The sequence below is a fragment of the Chionomys nivalis genome, chromosome 15 (genome assembly GCF_950005125.1).
Source record: "Chionomys nivalis chromosome 15, mChiNiv1.1, whole genome shotgun sequence".
NCBI lineage: Eukaryota > Metazoa > Chordata > Mammalia > Rodentia > Cricetidae > Chionomys > Chionomys nivalis.
The window spans coordinates 60,623,443-60,645,640 of record NC_080100.1 but is presented as its reverse complement, the minus strand read 5'-3'; the positions used below and the strand labels follow the sequence as shown (position 1 = coordinate 60,645,640).

Here is a 22,198-nt window from a genome sequence, read left to right as displayed (position 1 = left end):
AATACATATGCGCTCGTGCGTGAGCACGAACACACACGCTCGCGCCCGCACACACACACGCACACACATACACATACACACACGGTGGGGGGGGGGAAGAGACAGAGACAGAGAACTCCTCAAGAAAAAAGAAGAAGCAGGGATGCCCTGTGAATAACGGAGACTTGGGGCTCAGTCTTAACCCCTACACGGAGAATCGAGGGTTGCGGGCGGGTGCAGGAGCCCACCTACAGATGCCTCTCTGGCCAGGGAGCCGACAGCCAAAGTGAGGACGCGAGGATGCCCTGCGGGCCCCTGCACTTGTCGGTCACAAAACAGAATGACTAGGCTCCCGAGATGAAGTAAAAGTTCCGGATCGCTTGGAGGCCCGGTACCGCCACCTTGCCCAAGCGAGGCGCTGGCTGGTGGAGCAGCCTCCAGGGCTGGCTGGACTGGGTGGAAGCCCTCGCAGGGGGTCCTGCGGCACTAGCTTTTGTACTGCCCCTCCTAGGCCAGTTGGGAGCTGACGTACCGGCTCCCCAGAGACGCTGGGGGCGTCGCACTGCAGCTGGGTGGGGAGCAATTTATTCCTGGCGGTCACATCCCACCCCATCTTCTGTTACTCCACCCTACCCCTCTCATCCCTCCACCTCTTCCTCCTCCTCTTCTACCAACGCCCGCACTATCTTCTGATTCCCCTGGTCTTCGCCTTCCATTCTCCCTCTCTCCCTTTCTTTTCCTCTCTCCCTTCCCCATCCCCCACTCTTCCACGTCCCTCCCCCTCCTCTGAAAAAACAAGCTTTTGCCTCTAAAAGTCACAAGATGAGAGAGAGAGAGAGAGAGAGAGAGAGAGAGAGAGAGAGAGAGAGAGACCTGCGGTGACTGGAAGACAGGAGGGACGGACTCTGGTACATCTGGGAGAGGAAACTTGATGCCTCTGGGCCAAGATTTGTCAGGGCCTCCGCCTAAGGTGAGTACTCTGGGGGCCCAGGAGTTCCCACTTGGAAGGGTACAAACCCCCGCCCAAACCTAAAAGACCCGCGGTAGTCAAACAGCGGTTAAAACTGGGGATGGGGTGAGGGTCGGGCAAGGGCTACAGCATAAAATGGTCCCAGGCCAAATGGGTGCTGTAAGCCTGCTTCGTGGCTCCTAGTTCAGGCTCTTGCCCGAGGCTGCTTCCCAGCCCGCGTGGGGAATCTGCGACGGCTGCGCCTTCCAGCGTCTTCTCCCGACGCCGACCTTCCCGCAGCTGCCCTCCCTACACAGCCGCGTTCAAGGGACGCTCTGGTGTCAGGAAGTGAGGAGGTGTGCGTCTCTCAAACCTTGAAAGGGGAAAGTTTGGCAAGGCGGGCACTCTCTGCTTCTACTGTTCCCTCGAACCTAACCTAAGATTCCTAGATGGTGCAGAATATTATTTTCCCTTTTAAAAAGAATGACTTTAACGAAAATTTCTGTGTAGTCAAAACGATTATTGGACACCATGACTGATCAGCTGCTGCTGACCTACCAATAAGCGTTTTTAAATACACACGTACATTCATGCGTCCCCCCCCCATACACGCAAACACACTCGGGGGGCTCTGAGTAATGAATAAGAGAGCTCCAAGTTAGCAAGAATTAAGAGGGAATCTAAAGGGCTTTTAAATGTTCTGTATGTATGCTCCATTTGTGTGCAGCTGGGAGGTGGCGCTGAAGGAGCACTCGTTGGCCGGGCATTTTCTCTATGCCTGTGTGTCGCGTGCGTTGTCAGCTGGCTCTGGTTTCTAAGCACTGAGTGTTGCCAAAGGCTGGAGCCAGCATCCACCATCCACCTCGGCACCCTAGTGGCAGAACAGGACTCATTTGTTTGGTGCAGAGCGGTGAGGACCTGGAAGAGACTGGAGTGTAGTTAGGTCGGCCCCCTGCCATCTAATACACCTGCGGCAGATGGCTCAAGTGGTAGAACGGTTTTGTTTGCCAGGATCAAGAAGGGAGGGGGAGGGGAGGGAATTCAGCCTCACCCCACTCAAAAGAAGTGCCTTAAAGAGCCAGAAAAATGAAAGAAGCCACGTCCATACCATCAAAAGCAACAATGTTGCCCCCTCCCCTGAGTTATCCTGGGTAGTTAGTGACCTTGATGCCTGGTCCCAACAGATAACATGGCAGAATTTTACCAATGTATTTTTGAGGAAATGTTTGCTCGTCACACACACACACACACACACACACACACACACCTCTCCAAGTAGACACAGGTGTCCTTGAAGCTCCTTTCCAAGAAGCTGAAGGAATCACCACTCAAAATCCAGAAACCATCTTCTCTTCCCAAGATCTTCAATCAATCACTCAGACTGCCAACTTCCACAGAAAGGCTCCCTCCGCAGACAGTCAGCTAGCTGGGATGAGAAAGCTTCAAAGGTATCTATCTCATTCTCACATAGAGTAATGTTCCTTTCTGATCAATATTCTCATCCTCGCATGCTTCTCTTCCATGCTACTCAACAAGCGGGGAAAGAAGCAAGCACACCGGGCCTGGTGACTGTAGAGCACAGGCAGATGTGACAAAGAACACAGACCCAGTCTATTAAGCTCAGCCTGTTCTCAATTGTTTAATTCTACACTGAACCCGAGAGTGAAGAGAGAACAAATCAGGGGCCACCAAAGCACACAAGAGACTTGCTTCCACCCCTTGCTCCGCACACATCGCTATACCCATACACATCTATGTTTTCATAGCAAATATTTTCATGGTTCTTATGAAATAAATGATTATGTTGATCTAATTTTCTGTCCTAAATCAAGTTAATTTCCTTTGCCCAGGATATACTATGCTAGCTTCATGGGGCTGGCTGTTACGTAGATGCAGAGAAATTCCACCATTTTGAAGCACACATTCTTTTTTCTGTATTTTTCACATTAAGGCCAAATAATGTTTAGAGTTGTACCAAAGACAATTAAACAAGAATTCATTCTAGTGATGATTTGGGGGGTCACAAATGAGACACGATCTAAAATCCCCACACAGAAAGGGGGAGAAACAAAAAACAAAACCCACCATTTTCCAAGGTGCTTGCAATACCTGAAGAGCCCTGTGAACTGGGTTGCTTCAACTGCACGCTTATGTGCATTGCATAATTTAATTGTTCTGCGATCATTTTCCTTCCCTATGAGGTTTTCATTTTTCAAGGAGAAACTTTAACATCCAGCAAGCTATAATGCTCGTTGGGAAGAATATAAGACTAGCGCTGTCTTTTATGCAGTGTTAGTAAATATGAGTTTATGCACAAAACATACAAATTGCTAAGAGTGAGTCCATATGTTACCAAACTCACTCCTATCCACTTGGAGGAAAATTAGAACAAGAAAGTTGCAATTATAAAAATGAGGTAAGGCTTCTTAAACTTCTCAGAGATTTTTTTATTTAATAGAAAAAGAAATTGAAAGACAGCTATTTTAAAATCTTCTTTTAGGGACACTAGGAACATCCTGTTTCATTTAAAGAAGAAAGGAATTAGCAAACTTTTTCAGTTCTGCAGAATAGACAATAACTTAGCCCGACCAAAGCTTCTTCCCCACCCTGTATTTTTCCTGATTTAAGTTCCAACCAGTGTTCTAAAGCTAAGAATGAGAATTTTCAATATGAACTCTTGACCTTTGAATTAACAGGTGAATTTATTGTTTTTAAAAAAACACCTGGGATTTGTTAATAGGTGACATTTTAAACTGAAACCTCGAAGACTCCAAATGCTAGTTCAAATGGTCCAGTGTTTTAAGGGGGAGGAATCTGCCTTAATATTTGAACAGGTTAGTCCTGAATCACAGTAAGGTTTCAGAGGCCCCTGCCGACCCAGAACCTGGCACGTGTAAAGGAAACATGCAGAAAAGAGGGGATGCTGGGTCCCCTCCCTCCTCTACTCACTGTTGGGACCACCTACATCACATGTTTTCATATGAAATGCCTATTTGGTATTACAGAAAGACTCATGAGACAAAAATCTAGAATACGCAAATTGTGCTCAGACATACTTTTTATGAAATAGACATACTTTAACATATCTACTTTGAAATACTCTGTCTCTCTGCTCTCTCTGTCTCTATCTCTCTGTCTCTGTCTTTCTCTCTCTCTCTCTCTCTCTCTCTCTCTCTGTGTGTGTGTGTGTGTGAGTGTGTATGTGTGTGTGTCTAGCCTTAGGTCTCAAAAGCATCACCATCATTCCATATTCTCTGAATGCAGTGCCGGGGGGTAAAGGTGACAAAGCCATCCAGTACCCAGTTAATTTTACAGGCCTATGGCGCCAGGCATTTTTAAAGATTCGCTCTTCAACTGGCGCTGAAATAGGTGTGGTGGTGGAAAAGACTGTATTATAAGCCCAAGTCCAAGTCAATTAGGATTTCGACATTTGCTTGGGCCTTATAAAACCGAAGGAAGGACTGTGGTCAGCTGCATTTGCAGGTCCCTAGGGTTCCCAGAAGAAAGGACTTTCGGCTTGTGGGTATGTGTGTTGCCTGTGTGATCAAGCCCCTTCTGGAGGCCCCTAAAGTCCTCTAGAAATTATAGTTTTGCCTTTCCTGGAGCATCAATGACTAGAGGTTTTAAGAGCCTTGAACACAAAGCTCTTGAATCTCTCCAAGACCAGAGAAGGCAGGTTCTCCAGGTCAGGGACGCCCCGACGGCCCAAGCGCGGTGCTCAAGGAGCCAGTAGGTGTCGCTATTTCCCTGCTGGCAGGAGCCTGGAGCCCGACGTTGGCCCCTAGCACCACTCAGCTTTCGGCCCAGGATGCTCTCCCAGCCTCCTCTGAGATTCAGGGTTGTGATGGTCCCTCATTTCCCCCTAAACTCTGCCCTGGCTCACCTGGCCGTGGTCGCAGTAGTCGACCTAAGAAAATATCTTTGGAGAGAGAGAAAGGAGAGACGAGTTTGGTGGAGTCAAAAGGCCGCCCCTACGGAGTAGGCTGAAAGCCTTCTTCACCTGCCACCCACGCCCCCTTCTTTCTCTTCACAAGCCGAGGGTGACGGAGGGCGTGGGCTGTTGGGAGCACCCTGGTAAAACCCAAAATTGAAGAATTCAGACATGGTTCTACTTTAACTTTGAAAATAAACAAGAGGTTCAAAACCAGCTTCACGGGAACTAGTCACAGAAAGAGTTTTTATATCCTTGTCTCAAAAGACAAGGGAAAAAAAGGAGATGGGGGAGGGGCAAAACTCTAAGCTTGGACCCTGAGCTACCTATGATTTTTGACCACATGCCTGTAAGCAGAATGTCGGGTGAACGCATAGGCCACCCCTTGCTCTGGCCCAGAAAGGAAATTTTGAAATACACTTGTGTCCTCTGCTTCCCTCCCCAAAGCATTGTTTATTAAGTGTTAATCTCCTCTGGACAGGGTTAGCTCATCTTTGGAATCTGTGTTAAGATTCTAGGTATTGAGAATTCTGCTCCTTTCTCTGGCATCCTGTGGGCCCCTGGCTTTGGCTCAATATGCAGCGTAAGCGATTATTAATCAGAGGCGTTCTTTTTGTGTCTTTCAAAGGGGGATAGCATTTGGCTTTCAGATTCCAAGAGAGACACTTAACAATGGTTATATCCTATAGATGGCTGGAGGTTTTTTATTACAATCCGAATTTCTTTGCATAGGGACCTTACTTCTCTGATTAGAAGGTGGCAGGGGGGGATAGCATGAAACACCCTAAATTCAGTCTTGTGAAGTCGCAAGGGGTACGGCGAATGTGGAACTAGCTCTGTATTTAATTTGAGTCTAAGAAGAATATCTTCAGTCATCAGTTAGCTGTATTTGTTTTTTCAGGACTGCTGTGGTTCGTGTAAAAGTAAAACATTCGTAAAGAGGAATACCATAACAAACAGAAAAGTAGAAAACAGGAAAAAAAATTCTCACTTAAAGTCCCAAGAACATTGGGATAATTTTGTTGTGCTGTCTAAGCTGAGGCATCGCCTCTCAGGACGGCAGCGCAAAAGGCTGCGTATTCAAAGAGAGGCTGAATTTTTAGCCAGAGCTGGCAAATATCTTCATTAAATGTCACAACCTTTGCTATGTTTCATAAAATTGGCTCCTTCCTTTAAAGTCTTATGTCTGTTATACAATTTTAAATAATCATTTTTTATCGAGACAGCAGATTTATCTCTGGAGGTGGGGTAGGACGGACACGTGTCTAATTGTAGGTTGTGAAGTTCAGGGAGGTGGTATTTTTAGCTTGAAATGCTCGAATTTATATATTTGGATATTTCTTCCGGTCTCATTCTTTCCGTTTCTCCCTCTGTTTCACTCAACCTTTTCTTTCATTTTCTGCTCCTTCTTGCCTCTGTCTTCTTGCTCCCCTCTACAGCGCCTCTCATCCCTTCCTTTCACTTCTATTTCTCGCCTCTTTTCTTTCTCTTTCCCGCTCCCTTTCTTGTATAATTTATTGTCTGATTCTATCATTCAAGTTAATATGAAACTAGCAAGAGAAGGCCCATCACTCTTAATCTGGCCCTCTCCCTGAGGCGCGTAAGAGACTTTAGGTGTCGGTAGCTGCCAGGTTATGGACCAGCGCGGTGCCCTAGGTGCAGAGGACTCCGCTTGTGGAGGAGTTGGGGTCCGTCTGGGGTTGCGGGGCTTATTCAAATACCGCCCGCTGCTGCTGTGATTCGCGGGGACTCGGCCTCCATATGGTAATGCAGGGCGGAGGGGGGGTGGAGGGAGGCGCAGAGCGGAGGGGGAGGAGAAGATGGGGGGTGAGGGCGGGAGGGAGGGGGCTCCGACACCGCGCGCTCTGCTGCCGTGCTGGGACAGAGCACCCGGACCGGCGGCAGCAGCGACAGCGGCGCTACCCACCCTCAACTGCAACACCCACCGAGCCAGGAAGCCACCAAGCCGTGGGCCCTCGGGGTAAGCTACAGCGCACACACCGCAGTGTTGGTGAAGCCAAAGAGGGAGATTAGGAACAGAAAAGATTACAGAGAGATCAGAGATAAGAGGTGTACCTCTCTCTGTCCCTTGTCACACAACGCGCGTGCACATGCATCTGTACACACATGCATGCTCAGACAGCAATACATTCCACATTCCTTGCTACTTCCATCTAAATACATGCACCGACACTCTATGCCCTGCAACGTGGCCAGAGTGTTTGTCCTGCTCCTGCATAAAAGCGGGCAGGTATGTGCCAAGAAGCCTAGGCAAGAACAAACAGCCACACACAATTGAATTGTAGCCAAACTCAGACATTCAGCTTGCTGAATTGATTCATTCGGCCTGGTGCCTCCCACCCCAGCCGGAATTCTGTAACTAGTTACGGAATTCTGCAATTATACATAAAACGTGCTGAAATTTTACCTCAGGAAACGTAATCTTGCTATATATGGCAAGGTAAGGGTGAACCTGGAGGATGTGTTTCCATTTTTTAATGTTTTACGCATAGCCATCTGACCACTTTTTATTGGGTGACATATCATATGAGCTTGGAAAAACTGTAGCCAGAGGTAAGCTGGAAAATGCCATAAGAATTAAGGGTGCTGAAAATGGATGCTAGACGGTCCAACATGAAAGATGGCATACAGTGTAGGTTTGAAATGGGAGGAATTACTTGTGAATATTTATATACAAAAACCACTGGGGAGATCTGAGTCTCGCCTTGAGTATCTGTACAGGTAAGTCATTCATAGGAAAACTAATTACCTGTGCGTGTACTCGGACTTGTTAATTGAAAAGGCTGCATGTGTGCACATTTTCTGTTCTTTGTGGTTATACAATTATGGATTGGGTCTTTTTTTTACATGATAGCTTTAGGGAATGTTAATATATGATTTAAATATACATATATTCAATAGTCATTGTGCTGAAGAGTTATGCTGCCAGGAAGGAAAAATCCTATCCTATAAACAAGATTGCTAATGCTTGAAATCCAACTCAAGGCCTGTATATGATAAGGCACACCAACTGGATTAATATAGCTAACTGTTTTGTTTGTGTGTTTTTACTTCAAAGTCTGGAATTAAGGATGCTTTGCAATCAAGATAATGTGTTTCCATCCGTACTGAGATAAACTAAAACTCAGTACATTTTAAATGCTGCAGACAAGGCACAAGACACAACACGGTTAAAAATGTCTTCCTTGCAGAAGGCTGTCCATTGCTGTGTCTATACATTTTAAAATAGATTTATTTTTACAAGAAATGCTAGAAAGCAATAGGTGGTGAATACCGCATTCTCCTAGTTAACCAGCACAGTTCCTTAGAAATCTGGAATCCCTTCACTCACACGGACTTTTCTCAAATGTATTGGCTCCAACCTGTGTTTCTACTAATATAAAGTTAATCAGACAATCAAACTTTGAGCCTGTAAACGGTAGGCATTATAGGCAATGGAGGGGTATGGAAAGAAAGAGAAAAGAAATGTGTTTCTTTTATGATCGAACTAGGCTGTTCTCCAGTTGGCATTGCATACATAACACATATGCATACTTGTAATCTTACGTAAACAAAAGAAGGGAGGCAACTGTGTATATAATCTAGCTAGAGATAGCAGCAGACACTAGCCAAAAAAAAAAAAAAAAAGACAGAAAGGACAACAGAAGCAGATAGACATATAAAATAGGGAGAAAAAGGGAGGGGGAGGGGAATCAACAAAACTGCAGAACCAGAAATTTTCAAGGAATTTTTTTGAAAATGCAAATATATCTTTACATATGCATCAGTATTAAAAATAATACAGGCTGGACCCAAGAGGAGCAGGAGGAGGAGGAAGAGGAGGAGGAAAGGTGGAGGAGTGGAGGAGGAGGAGAAGGAGGAGGAGAAGGAGGAGGAGGAGGAGGAAAGAATGGAGGCGCCGCGGAGCCCTGATTATGCATGGGCCGGAGCTGCCTCCTCTAACCTGTTCTCGGTGCAGGGCAGCCGGCGGTCCTCAGCCGCCCACAGAACAGGAGCCGAAACAACCGTTCCCGAAGGCTACAGCGTTTATTTTTCTCTTTTGGGGGATTTTGGCGGTTGTTTCAGGGGCTAGCCAACTGGCCCCTTTAATTAAAAGCTTCAATAAAAGGCGATCGCTCCAGGAATGCACCCGCTCCTCTTCGCGCAGGATTTGCATATTTTTTTAATGCCCTAATTTCCTTGATGTATGTAAATGTAGCCGGACGTAGAGGGAGACAGGGAGCTGACGTCAATGGACGTGACCTCGCAGCTAAACCTTGAACGTGAAGCCGGGCTGGGGGAAAACACGGAGCGGCAACCGGTGGAGCCCGAAAGCCTGTGTGGCTGTATCTATCGGTGGCCGAGCCCGAGCGGAGGTGCCACGAGCGCCCTTGCCAGTCCCAGGGGAGGACAAGCCGCTGCCTCGTTTCTGCCCGCGGCAGTTGCCCGCCTCGCCAGCCTTCCCTCCGTAGACACAGACTCTAGTTCTGCGCTTTCAGCCCCACCAAATACAAGTTCTTTTCTTTCCTCAGGAAAAAAAAAGAGAGAGAGAAACAAACAGACTCACAGACACACACACACACCTAAAACAACAAACCAAAAGCAACAGATAACAAACAAAACGAATCCCAAGTGTTTTAGAACAACGCTCGCTCGGGTCGCTTGTCAGAAAGAAGATTGACAATGGGACGGTCTTTTTTTTTTTTTTTTCCTTCTTCTTCTTCTCTCCACAAGAAGAGGAAAGGGAGACTACAGACACCAGCAAAGCACTCCTAAAACACGCTGTGCTTGCTACACATGTTCCCAGTAGGGAAAGGTAAATTGCCCAGCCAAATGGTGAGGGCTTCTCTTTTTGGTACCTGTTTACCTGTGAACAAATTATGCGTGTCAGCCGCATTAATAGCAAGCAGTGCCAGTAGCGAGTATTTTACTGTAGTGGGAGTGACGTGTGTGTGTGTGTGTGTGTGTGTGTGTTGTGTATTGGAAGGAGCTTAGGGGGGCGACATGGGGCAAAGACCATTCTTTGCATGGCCAGGTCTGGTGACTTATCTGGGGAGTTATCCGGCCAAGGCCGCAGGGCTGGGGCTCGAGTTTTCCCCTCTGAAGAGATCAGCCTACAAGGCTTCCCCTGGATAGCCAGGCCCTTCCCGTGGCATTGTCTGAAGACGGGGACTTGAGGTGGGAGCCATCCCCTTGGCTGCGGCTTGGATTAGGCCTGGTGTTTTCTTCTAAGAGCTCAGCAGCTTCTGCGTGGAGGCGGCAGTGCTGGGAGACCGGGAGGCCTGCGGGCTGGGCTCGCGTGTGCCCGTGCACCGGGCGGGGGCCGCTGGCACCTCCCAGAACACACTGGCTCCCGCCTGCGATCGTCACCCGCTCGGAGCCGCAAGGGTTGGGTCCTCGGCCTCAGCAGAGCTAAGGGCACAAACCTGCCAGCAGGCTAGGAAGAGGCGCTAGAGGCCGCGGTCTCAGCCTCCCAAGGCTGCCGTTTCGGATTCAACCTCGCAGCCCAGCTTTGTTTTCCTGACCTGCTCGGCGCCACTGGGCCGCGTGCCTGCGAGGGGAGTGTGTGCGTGTGCGCGGGGACGTGCGTGTGCGCGGAGGCCGCGTGCGCGCGCGGCGGGCGGGGACCCTCCCGCCAAGGACACGCTTGGCTGGCTGTCCTCCGGCTGCGCTAGGCGGGAAAGCTGGGGGCCGGCGGCGGGACAGGGCGTCCGCGACTCTCAGGACAGCCTCCCTTCTCCTCCCCGGGTCACTTAGACCCGCGGCCGTCGAATTTTTACAGATCACCTCCCCCTCCTCGCCTGGGATCGCGCAGGCTCTAACTACGGCCCCGGGCTCTTAGGTATCCGCGCGAAGGCTGCCTCCAGCTCCTGGCGCGCAAATAGGCCCAAGGGAGCACACGGCCCTCGTCGGGACAGATTCCTGCACCGCCTCCCCCTCTTTCCACGCGCCCGCACCCCTGACAGCCTCCTGCTGGTGTTGCAGGATACCCACCTACCCTGAAAGCCCTCACCTTTCTCTTTACACACTTCCAGCCCCTCCTCCTGCACCTCCGCACCTCTGCCTCCACACACACACACACACACACACACACACACACACACACACAAGCTTTTCTTCCTTCACAACCTCTATCATGCATGCCTGGTACCTTTTCAATAAAACTGGAATTTAGAAAAGAGAAATCCTTATAATATATTCCTTGTCTTTAGCGAAACACACTAACAATCAGAATGGGGGGAGGAGGCCTTGAACCAATAGACTTTTCATAAGAAAAAAAAGAAACTCTGCAAGTCAAAAGGTCATTTTCCAAGTTTGTAAATAAAATTGCAAAGGGGACCTCGAAAGAAAGGAAAGAGAAAAAGGAGAAAAGAGGAAGGGAGGCAGAAAGGCCCACAAGTTAATAAAATGGTCCACTGGGAAAACAAGACAGGGATTCTTTTAAAAATGTGTCTAAGAAACCAAGAGGAGAAAAGCTGGGGTAAAGAGGGAAAAAAAGAAGAAAATAAAAGGTAGAAAAGGCAAAATAAGTTTCCAAAGAAATGTGTGCTTTGCATCCTACAATAGGAAAATGTAACCATTGCCCCTCCTTGAGACGAGACATTTCTAATTTGTTCCGTCTGTCAGGAGGGGACTATGAGAGGTTTGGGTGCAAATTCATTATCTCTGGCAACGCAGAACGTAGTGTGGGGACTGAAAAAGACCGTGGCAATGGATGAACAATAGGGCTTCAGTTCATCAGTAACAAAAGCAGTGGGGAAATTGGTTGAGTTTCAGAGCACGTCCTCCTCGGCAGAGGGGGCTGGACTAGACCTTGGACAGCCCCCCCAAAAACTTGCCGAGCCTCGCACACACCACTTCACTCTGCACTCCGAGGCTCTGGGAGCAAGTCCTTGGAGTGGGGGGGAAAGTTGGCTTTTTCCCCCTTCTTGGTCTTTTGCGCCCTTCTCTCTCCCTCAGAAAAGAAGAGCAGCGTAAACTATTTTAGACGCAATTGAGGAAGAATCGCCCACCATGTGGAATTGAGCGGCAGTTTTAAATGTACTGATCTGAAAAAAAAAAAAATTTTTTTTCCTTTCTTTTTTGGAGACGCCTAAAGGAGCCTGCTTGTGTGCTGTGGCCATGTTCTGCTGTGACTGGATCTTGTCTTCTGCCTGGAGCCTCAGTTTCGGTCCGGCTGGATTTGGGGAACAACACTGCCTGGCGCAAGGACATCAAGTGAGTATCTTGGCTCCGTGAATGCTGCAAGCCCCGGCTACACTAGGCCCGCTTGCCGGTAGTTGTCCGGTACCCACACCAAGAGTCGGCCAAGGGCCGCTCCGATGGCCACTCCGGGGCTTTGCTTTAGCTAATTGATTGTGTGTCTCCGTTGCCAAACCTGTTGATCTTGTGAGTTGTCCAAGCCAGGACTGTTAATTATCCTTCGGGCTGACCCCTAATCGCAGAGAGATGCCAGGAAAAATTCGCACAGGGAAAAGAAATTTTGTATGTAAATTTGTGGTGTCGGTAGCCGGTCTTCTCTTAGATGTAGTGCTAAATACAATTGTGCTTTGCGTTCTTGAATTCTGGGATCTCATTTTGAATAATTTGCCTATTCTGAATCGCCCCAAAGTTTCAGTTACCTGACACACAAGCCACTGTTAGATTAGATCCTGGTGTAAAACTTGTATAATAGCTAACTATATATGGGAAATTTTCTCCTTTTCCGCTGCTTTCTGGATTTTGGAGGGGAGAGACGACTTTACAGGGCTATCCCGAGTCTAGCTTTACCCGAAATGCAACCTATATAGTTACTGGGACTTGGAGCTCCTCTGCTTCAGACACCTCTGGAATCCGAGCTAAGACTGACCTTCCCTTCTTTCGGTGGTTAGGGAGGATATGCATAAAATCCTGAGCGAGGAGACCGATAGCAATGCATTTTTGCATTAGGATCTGCAGCGTTTTCCTCTTGCAAATGTGCCGACGGTGATTGAATGGAGTACTGTCTGAAGGGGTCAGGGCAATTCAGTGGAATCGATCAGAAGTTAGACCTCAGGCCTGTCAAGTCACGGCCACGGCCGTGGGGTGGGGGTGGGGGTTTAGAGCTGTGTCTGCCTTTGGGCCCACAAAGATGAAGTCAGACTGTTTTCTCCCTCTCTTGGTGCCCACACCTGCCCACCACCTCTCTCTCCACCTTGGCACCAGTAACTAGGGCGATGGCAGGAAAGAGCCACTGTAGTCAGCATAATTGAACCGATGCAGCACTTTCATTTCGCAAAACAACAGCTCCACCCCTACAGTCCAAAATAATAGTAAGCATCAAAAAAATCACTTTTAAAAACCCAACCTATTTTCAGGAATATGTAAGACTTCCTAATATTGGATTGTGGGGGTCGGGGTGGGGGAAGGGTATAAAATCCACCACTTTGCAGCAATCAGGTTTTACATTATTCATTGATTTACTGAAGGAAAGAGCCAATCAGGAGCCATAGATATGAATGCACATCTCACTGTGCTGTGTGGCCTTACAGTAAACTATTTGCATCTTTTTAATGGATTAGACATTTATCCTGGGATTCCCATTGTCTGAAAGGCCAGGAAATTCAGTCCCTTAAACATTTAGAAAATAAGACTTTGTTCCAGACTTAAAATCCTTGCATGGTGGGGCTCTCTCTTCTCTTTTGTATGGCAGGTTACAAGGTTCAAATCCCTAATGTTTCTTAAGTCTCTCTTCTTTCCAAGCTAAAAATAAAAGGAGAAAGAAAAATTAATTTCCCAAACCCCTCTAGATTCTGCACATTTTGCATTTCCATTATCATGCATGACTCCATTTAAATGCAAATTAGCATATTTAACCCTGTAGGTGCTAAGGTCCAAGATACACAGTACTGGTGTTTTATATAATCTTTTGGTATTTTAAGGAATCACAGTAATTGTATTACTTTAAGATAATCTCTATATGACATATATATGTATATAGACTGTGATCATTTGTTTCATTGCCTATTTTTCAGATGAGACTTCAAAGAAGCATAGAATGAATAGACCAAATCAAACAAAGGTAATTTAAGATTTTTTACTTGATAAAATATGACTGATGTACAAAGCCAAAATAGTGCATTGTTTACTGGCAGACAGGTCTGCAGTGTATTACGTGTTTCCCCTTGCAACAGATAGAATTCCAGAAACATCTAAGTTTCAGTGTGTTCAGTTGTTTCTCCTGCAGGAGCCTTTGTGAATATGTATTAATATATACATATATGTATATGCATAAAGCATAATACACATATAGCCTGCAACAACCTATAAGAAAGAAGCTCATACTCAGAAGAAAGAGTGAGATACTTTTATTGCAATGCAAGTAATGTAAGTACATTATTTGAACCACGGACATTGCTGTAAATAAAATGGCTTTTTATAAAGACAATAGTAGTATTGACTGTACTAATAGACCACAGTTTGCACACCTATAATTCTTACAATCCAAATATTTAAAAAGGGTTGGTGTTAGACTAGTTCTTTATGTATTCTGCATTAATGTAAATGGGATTTAGAGATGTTCTAAATATTGATCATAAACCAAATGTATTTGAATTAATTAAATAGACTAATTCTGACTTGAATATGGGGAAATAATAACTTTTTATTTTTAACCAGCAGAGATTGTTTATTCCCAAGCAAACCAGGATGCTTTGAGTCATGTTTCAGAAATTTGGAGACCTATAAAATGATCAGAACAAGCATGATAGTCACATCCTGATCTACTAGCTACTAATGTAAATTCATTAGAGAATGGGCAGGAAGGCCCTTTGAATTCATATATCCTTCAGTACACTGATTTTCAGGTGAATATTCTGTAGCTCAGCAGATAACTTTCTAAAAACAAAAATACCTGACTTAAAAGTGTGTTGTTGAGAGCTTCCTTCACATGTGACATTGCTAGGATTCCTTGGAGCTGTGTGATTGTAACATATTGTGAGGTGTATATGATAATACATATAAAAAACCATGTTGTAAACGTTCGCAATATTATAAATAATCAGGCACTCAGGTTTAATCTTAGTGTATTTAATTTTCTTCTGAGAGTCGAGGTTGATAGAAAAATAAAATATTTAATTGGCAACATGGCTAATAAACAGACAGCCCATAATCCTCATCTTGGCTCATTTCACTTATTGGGGTTCCCATGATGAATCTGTTTTGAATACCAAGCATGGAGACCAGGCTTAGAGTAAGTTGGCATGACTACATAGCCTCTCCTGAGAAGATGCTATTTGAACACAGCATCCTCTGCAGTTTCGAATGGCAGAAGCCTCCAAACATTCAGTGTGTTAACTCTCGTTGTAGATGCTGTTTCTAAAATCACATTTCATTGTTAAGCATGGGACTATAGTCATAACAATTTTCAAACTAAAATAATTTGAGGATAATACACACCCACCCACAGATCAATATATAGCTTGCCCTAGACACATGGGAAGCAAAGGGGATCCTCAAAACATTCTTGATTTCTTGGGCTTTGACTTACAGAGTGGAGTAGATTTGATCATTTGCTTGCTTTATGTAATACCTGCCAGATCACTAATTGCCCTGCTGCTAGTTCTTGGAAAGCAAGGCCATAGTGTTCCTTAATCTTCCAAGCTTCCAAGCTCATTAGGACTTTACACAATGTCAGAAGTGCCATGTGCTTCTGTTTATGTTGTGACCATATGGTTTAAGAAGGAACAAAAATTCCATGAACGTGTTTTAAAAATTGGATTGTAGTTGACATGTGCGTTTTATATCTGACTTCTTGTTAATGATTTGATAAGAAATATAGATAAGTTCTTTACACATCTTAATCTTCCTAAATAACCAGTAAAAGAATGCTTAGGATAAAAGTAAACAAATTATTCTAAGGATAAATTGGAACCTCTGAAACTCAGCTATATCTTAATTGGTGTGATATTATGTTTAAAACTCTTCACTGGAGATTTTTCTTGAATAAAAAAAACTTGTCAGTCTCTTTTACAGGGTTTATATTTGTGTGCTCTGTATGTGATTGAATAAGCATGTTCTCATTCACGTCTTAAATGAATAAATTAGTGAATTACTGAGAAAAATGTATGTTCCAAAAAAATGTAAATCTAAAAGTGTTTAGTCTTTGTGGAAAATAGATACATCATGGAATTGAGAGTATGGTGACACCCTGGTGATTTGTGCAATGGATATTAAGAATTATTAATTTTCTTTTAGTATGTAACTGAAAGAAAAGCAACACCACCAAAAATAATTAGTAATTTTGAATCACACTTCATAATGTTATCTACTGAGGAAATGCCTCTTACATAGATTACCACGGATGTTTTGTAAAGACACATCTGAATGTTAGGTATTACAGATGTGCTAGCCAGATCATCTATTATAAAGGATAGAAAAGAAAAGGCCCCTTTGAAGTGATTTTAAAGTCACACTTTAAAAACTTCTAAGGCAATGAATGAAGCCAATTAACATATTAAATTCTGCTTCTAGATAGGGAGAAATATGAGTGGGTGGGGCAAGGGAAGGTGAACTGGCACCATGCTCCTCACATCCTGCTGTTTTATCTGCATTTTCAGGAGACAATAATTTTGTCATAATTTCATAACCAAATCTAGCGCATATTTTTCCGGTATGAAATCTGATGTTTAAAACAGTAGACAAAGGCTCCGCATTTTTACTACGACAGAGTTGTGTACATTAAAAACTATTGCTGCAATGTTTACCTGTGCTGCATTCTAACGTGCACACCCTTTACATGCAGTCATTACAAAAAATATGACCCTCGTCTGCCTAGATCGTTCCGTTTGAACTTGCAGAATACGTTGTCCTATCGTCATGGTACGCAGGTAGTAACATGACGGAGTTGTGAAGCCATTAAAAAACACAACACCAACGCAAATTGTCAATGTAATCACACTCCAACTCACTGTGTGTTACAGTGCTGATTCCCAGCCCCAGAAAGGAGGCCCTGCTTTAAGTAATACTAAAGTGCCTTCCATTCGCCTGCCTATGCAATCTGCCAGAAGAGAAATGCAGGCAAAGACGTTCCCCAGACCTGAAATGCTTTTATCTGTCCTTAGAGAGAGATTTCCTCCAGTCTTTGGATATTAGAGCGATCTACACTAGCGCCGAAGAGGTAAAAGGCCGTGGGTTGCTTTTCCAGGAACAGTCGGGAGAGCTAGTGGATGAAATGATGATTGAGAAAATAGGGCTTGTTGCAAAACTGCTGCTGCGTCGTCACCACCGCTGCTGCAGCCGCCGCTGCAGCCTCAGCTACTCCTGGCAGCAGGCTGGGGCAGTAGGCTGATCACTGATGCATATCAATAACCATGTACTTGAGATTTCTCATGACATCATCATTACCTTGGTCTCCCGCGGTCTCAAACCTTTGACCTTGCAGGGCTGGTCCACAATTTGGCAGTGAAAGCCCTTCCAATGATGGCCCTTTTCTCCTTCTTTCAGACCGGGGGCAGCAGTACGCCAGCAAGACAGCATCTTCTCCCCAGCCTAGAAGTCCAGAGAAATCGAGGATCTCCCCCTAAAACATTCACATACAAGATATGTGCAATCAAGCTGCCAGCACTTGGTAAAAGCTCATGATGCCTAACCCAATGATCCGGAGCAGATCTTTGAATCAGCTGTCACTTCTATAGAATGGGATTTCCCCACTCTTCCTCTTTAACCAGCGCTGGAAACTGCCAATGGCTTTACACTCTCAGTAGAGGAAGGCTAAAGAATCTTCCGTGAGAATGAAGCAATTTACAATGCAAATAGAGCCCTGCGAAGCGCTGGACGCTGCTGCTCAGTGGAACAGCTTGCTGCACCTTAGTCGCTGCTTCTCACTTTCTGATATTAATAGATGAATTGTTGGCTAACGCGGCTGGAGATTACTTGCTGGAAGGGGAAAAAAAAGTTTGGAATAAACTCTGAATGCAACAGATCTTATTTGGATGTTTTAGCCGCAGACACTCAGACAGAAACCAGGTCATGTTTTTGCATGAAAGGAGGAATCTTAAATGCGGCAAATATCCTGGAGGAGTACGCTTGTGTAAATCCAGAGTGAATCGGGATCTGGAGTCCAACCAGAGGAAGACAGCCTTGTGAGGGAAGCGAGTTGTTATCTTTGGTTATCTAGCTGTATGAGTGTATTGGTCTTCATAAAGCTAGATAACCGAAAGTAAAAACTCCTTCAAGATCACCGAGAGCTGCCAAGAATGAAAGACTACAACCAAGAGACAGTAAAAACGAGAAAGGTCAGGAATGCTTATTGAATCTAACTTTTTTTGTTCTTATGATTAAAAGTGGGATGCAAGGAAATTAAGGGACACACATTCTGAAATTGAAAGGGGCCAGGTTTTGAGAGGGGCCGTACACTTAGAGGAGAATTGTGTTGTGTTTTTATGAGTGAAGATGCATGTACTTCTCTATATTGTTCTATTTTGAAACAAACATTTACATATGAGAATGTTTTTCTTAGAAAGCTGTTATAGTGATGCCTGATACCTCGTTTAAAAATGATTCCATAATTATGTCGATTTGGGCAGCTCCCTTCTGAGGCCCCTCCCTCAAGTTTGAAGTTTGTGCTTGGAAACTTTCTATGTATTTGGGGTTGTACATTAAATTCTATGAAGTTAGACTTGCAGTAAAGCTTATACTGGAAGGTTAATAATTTATATCTCCTGAGGCCTTAGAGCTAGCAGGGAAAACGGAGGGGGGGCACGTCTGATTTTTATTCTTCTATTCAAAATACAAGGACAGATGCTTCTCTGTTCTGAGAGGGTTTCCTTGAGGAAGCTACTGAAGCAGAAAGACATGATGGAGACGAGATCGCCTCCCCTCTTGTCAAAGTGTTAAAAAAATGTTCTGTCTTACTCTGCGCCTAGCATTGGAAATGAAAGTGACATTTACGCCACAACCCACGTGTGCGCCTCCTCTCTTTTTGTTTAAGGATGATCAGGTCTATCCAGGAAACAGTTCTGGCATCCCAAACTGAAATAATTAGGACGTATATAGACCTGACAAAAATGGAAAGGGGGTGGGGAATCTGAGGGTCTGTCTTGCCTAATTGATTCCGCTAAACGGAAAGCAGGAGATGTGAACGGCAGGACGCTCCGATTCCCACGCTCGGGGGCAAGTGGTAAAGCCTAGTCGGCAGCCTATGACAGACAGCCCTGTTGGGGGGCAGGGGTATGAAAAAAAATCAAGCACACACACCATACTCATCTCCATCGCTTAAGAAAGTAAAGGCATTTCCCACCCACAGCCATCTGCAGCCTCCCAAATGGCAGCACCAACTGGCTGCTAGTTGCTACGTACTGTTTCTGTGAATTTTTAAACCACTGTTTAATCTGGTCATGATTAAATTTGGCTTTCTCCTTGGGTTGAAATTTTCATTATCTAAGGAAAGCAGGTGGAAAGCGATGCCAAGAACGACCGTCAGAGAAATCCTCAGCCTGTGGCTAGGGCCTGGTGGTTACCTTTTGACTTTTGTTTGGGCTGTGCTATATTTTAAAGTCAGTCTCATAACACTCATTATGACTTCGTCGAGTTGTTTACTTCTTTCTGTGACACACAGGAACTTGGCCTACTTATGCTAATCTACATCCTGGAAATAAAGCTGTGAAGCCATCAGTTTGTAGAAAGTTGATCACAATCACAATGTGTTTAAAACTAGTTTTAGGACAGTCCTAGCACGATGTGGTCTACACAGCATTTTCTTTTTTTTCTGACTTTATCTAAAAGTAACTACTCCTACCATAAACTTTGAGGTTTTGGAGAAATCCATTATAATCCTTTTCTAAAATTCCTTATATTTTATACATGTTGTCAGGCAAACATTTTTATAGGCGTTTGCACATAAATATAATCATTGCAATAAAAAATGTCTAAAATTGCCTGTTATCTTCCATATGGCCTAAATTAGTGATACTTCCAAATACATAATTTTTCTTCAGGGACAGTGCATTTTTTTCTTTACTGCTTCAACTTCTTATAAGATTGAGATTGGAAAAGTCTGTAAAACCCCTGTTAGCTTCACTTAGAAAAGCTGAGACTTTAATAATGCAATTTCTCAGTTTGGCTGCTGAACACGTGCCGAAGTTTTACTGTGGTAGTGACTGTTGAGAAGACTCGTGTTTATTTACCTTTGAAGCAGTGTTTGTGCAAACAAGCTTTCATTGTAAAGGGCCTGTGCTCCTTTCATTTGCCCCATGTCCAGGGGTGCTATTTACCTAGAACCATTGTCTACTACAATTAACATTTACATTACAAAGTGTGTGGTTTTCTTTCTCAAGGAGGTTCAATTAAGGCAATAAGATGTTTGCTGGGGAAACCTATTGTTTACTCAAAGCACTCAATGGAGTCAAATTACTGAAGTTTTTGCCTACATCTTGGTCATTTATGTAAATATGTTAACTATAACATCTAAGGAAAATAAACAATATTAAAATTATGTGTTTGCCATTGTCATATCAAACTTGCTTTGTATCATACTAATGTTACATAACTTATCGATCAATAAAAATACATTTCAATGTTATTTTCATTTTATTTTTTGCTGTTCCACTGCTCTGGCTGCAACATGTCCCAAATTTTCTTTTTTCTATTACACATCAAACTTCTGACATTTTGTTTTATTTTTGTGTGTTGAAGGACCTTCCATATCTGAGCATGAGTCTAAAGGGTGTTCAAGATTCTCTCTACAATGGCCTTATCATAAGGTGATATTTCTTTGAAATCTGCAATATTCTACAGGCATGCACATTTAAGTCAAAAGAAGTGTAAATATCAGTTAAGTAGTTCTTTGAAAGCTAGTTTTACCATTGGCAGGAACCGGATCAGGTTTATTTAGCATACCACTGCATTGTAAACCAGTTGGAGTGAAGTTGCAGGCTGCGTGAGTATGCAAGTTAACTAGTGGGAACCAAGGCAGCCTTTGTGAAAGAGGAGCAGCAGATTGCTGTGCAAGGCCAATGTTAAAAAGGCAGCTGAATTTAACACCATCTGGAAGAAAAGATCCCTTCACGACTTTCTCACACCGTCAGACAAAACTAGTGTCCCTTGTTCCGAGCCCTTGTCTATGCAACCATACAATACTGAGTCATTATACTTTTGCTGAGAGAAAATTTGAGAACACAATATGGGTAACCAGTGAATGACCAAGTTTCATTGTGCCCGTCTAAGTCGATTGAAATCTACGTCTAGAGCTATGAATGGCTGTATTGTTTTCCTCACCAGGGCTGTACTAAATGTCAGCACAGTGTAAAGAAAAACTTGAAGTCTGCAAATAACTTACCAGATCTCAATTATAATATTTTCCCACACTAGAACTAATATCATTGCAAGGGGGTTGCATTGCAGAAAATACAAAGAGAAATGAGAGGAAATAAAAGAGTTCATTACAAAGTTATTTTATCTAGATGAACGTTTTAATTTTCAGTTGCGAAATTTAGGATGCAGGCCTAGTTGTGGAGTGGAATTCATTACTTGAATGCAGAAGTTACAAAAATGCTTCTTGTGCAATTAAAATAGATTAAAAACAAATTTCCACCTCTACCTGAAACTCTAATTATGTATAAATGGTCTTCACTTGGATTTTATTGCTATAGTTCTGCTTAGAATTGTCAGTGTGACTCTAACTTAAATTTTGCTTTGAGTTTTAGCATCCTTCTCTGTCAGAGTTTGCCACTATGACTGACTGACACTGTAGAGGAACACCATAGAAGTATATGTCCCAAAATGCACAGGAGTAGACTGGTGGATTCTAGTGCCCTCAAAATAGGTTTCCTCTTTGTGCTTGCCAGCTTGTTTTTACACACGCATATCAATCACTTACCTTCAAGGTTAATATTTGCGTGTTGTATTTGATTGTAAACAGTTTGAAAAGGGTAACAAAACAATTCAGAAAGAGGAAAAGAAGGCAATTGTGTATATTTTATTAAGATGTCTATTTTAAATATAATTGACTTTGCCATTTTGTTATTGTATCACTAGGTGTCACATAGTTCTTAATGTGTAAGTGCAAAACAATGAGTAATTGCTGTTTTGCTGATCACACATCTGAGTTGCCAATGTCAAAGGTATCATTTTGTGTATTCTTAAATAGGAACATTAACTGCCATTTTTGACACTTGGAATCTTTTCATGAAATTCTTAGCATGAGGATGATACAATGATACCTTTAAAAGTAAATATAAAGCTATAAGCAACTTATTTTTCTTGTCTTATTTTGTGATACTAGAAATTAGTAATAAAAAGTCAATAATCAACTTATAAGGGATATAACATTAAGCACATATAAAAATCCAACACAGCAGCAAAAATGGAAATTGAATAGAAGG

The 22,198-nt window shown here is 43.9% G+C and overlaps 1 long non-coding RNA gene across 2 annotated transcripts; it reads left to right on the top strand.

Moving 5' to 3' along the window:
* The first annotated feature begins 808 nt into the window (after nucleotides 1–808).
* Nucleotides 809–20,369, top strand: LOC130887620 (uncharacterized). 2 transcript variants are annotated; one of them, XR_009058377.1, is made up of 4 exons: nucleotides 809–949; nucleotides 11,949–12,077; nucleotides 13,853–13,899; nucleotides 17,322–20,369. It is a non-coding gene; the product is annotated as an uncharacterized LOC130887620 (long non-coding RNA). The 2 variants fall into 2 exon arrangements; XR_009058378.1 differs by lacking the exon at nucleotides 809–949 and adding an exon at nucleotides 6,746–6,840.
* Nucleotides 20,370–22,198: the final 1,829 nt, after the last annotated feature.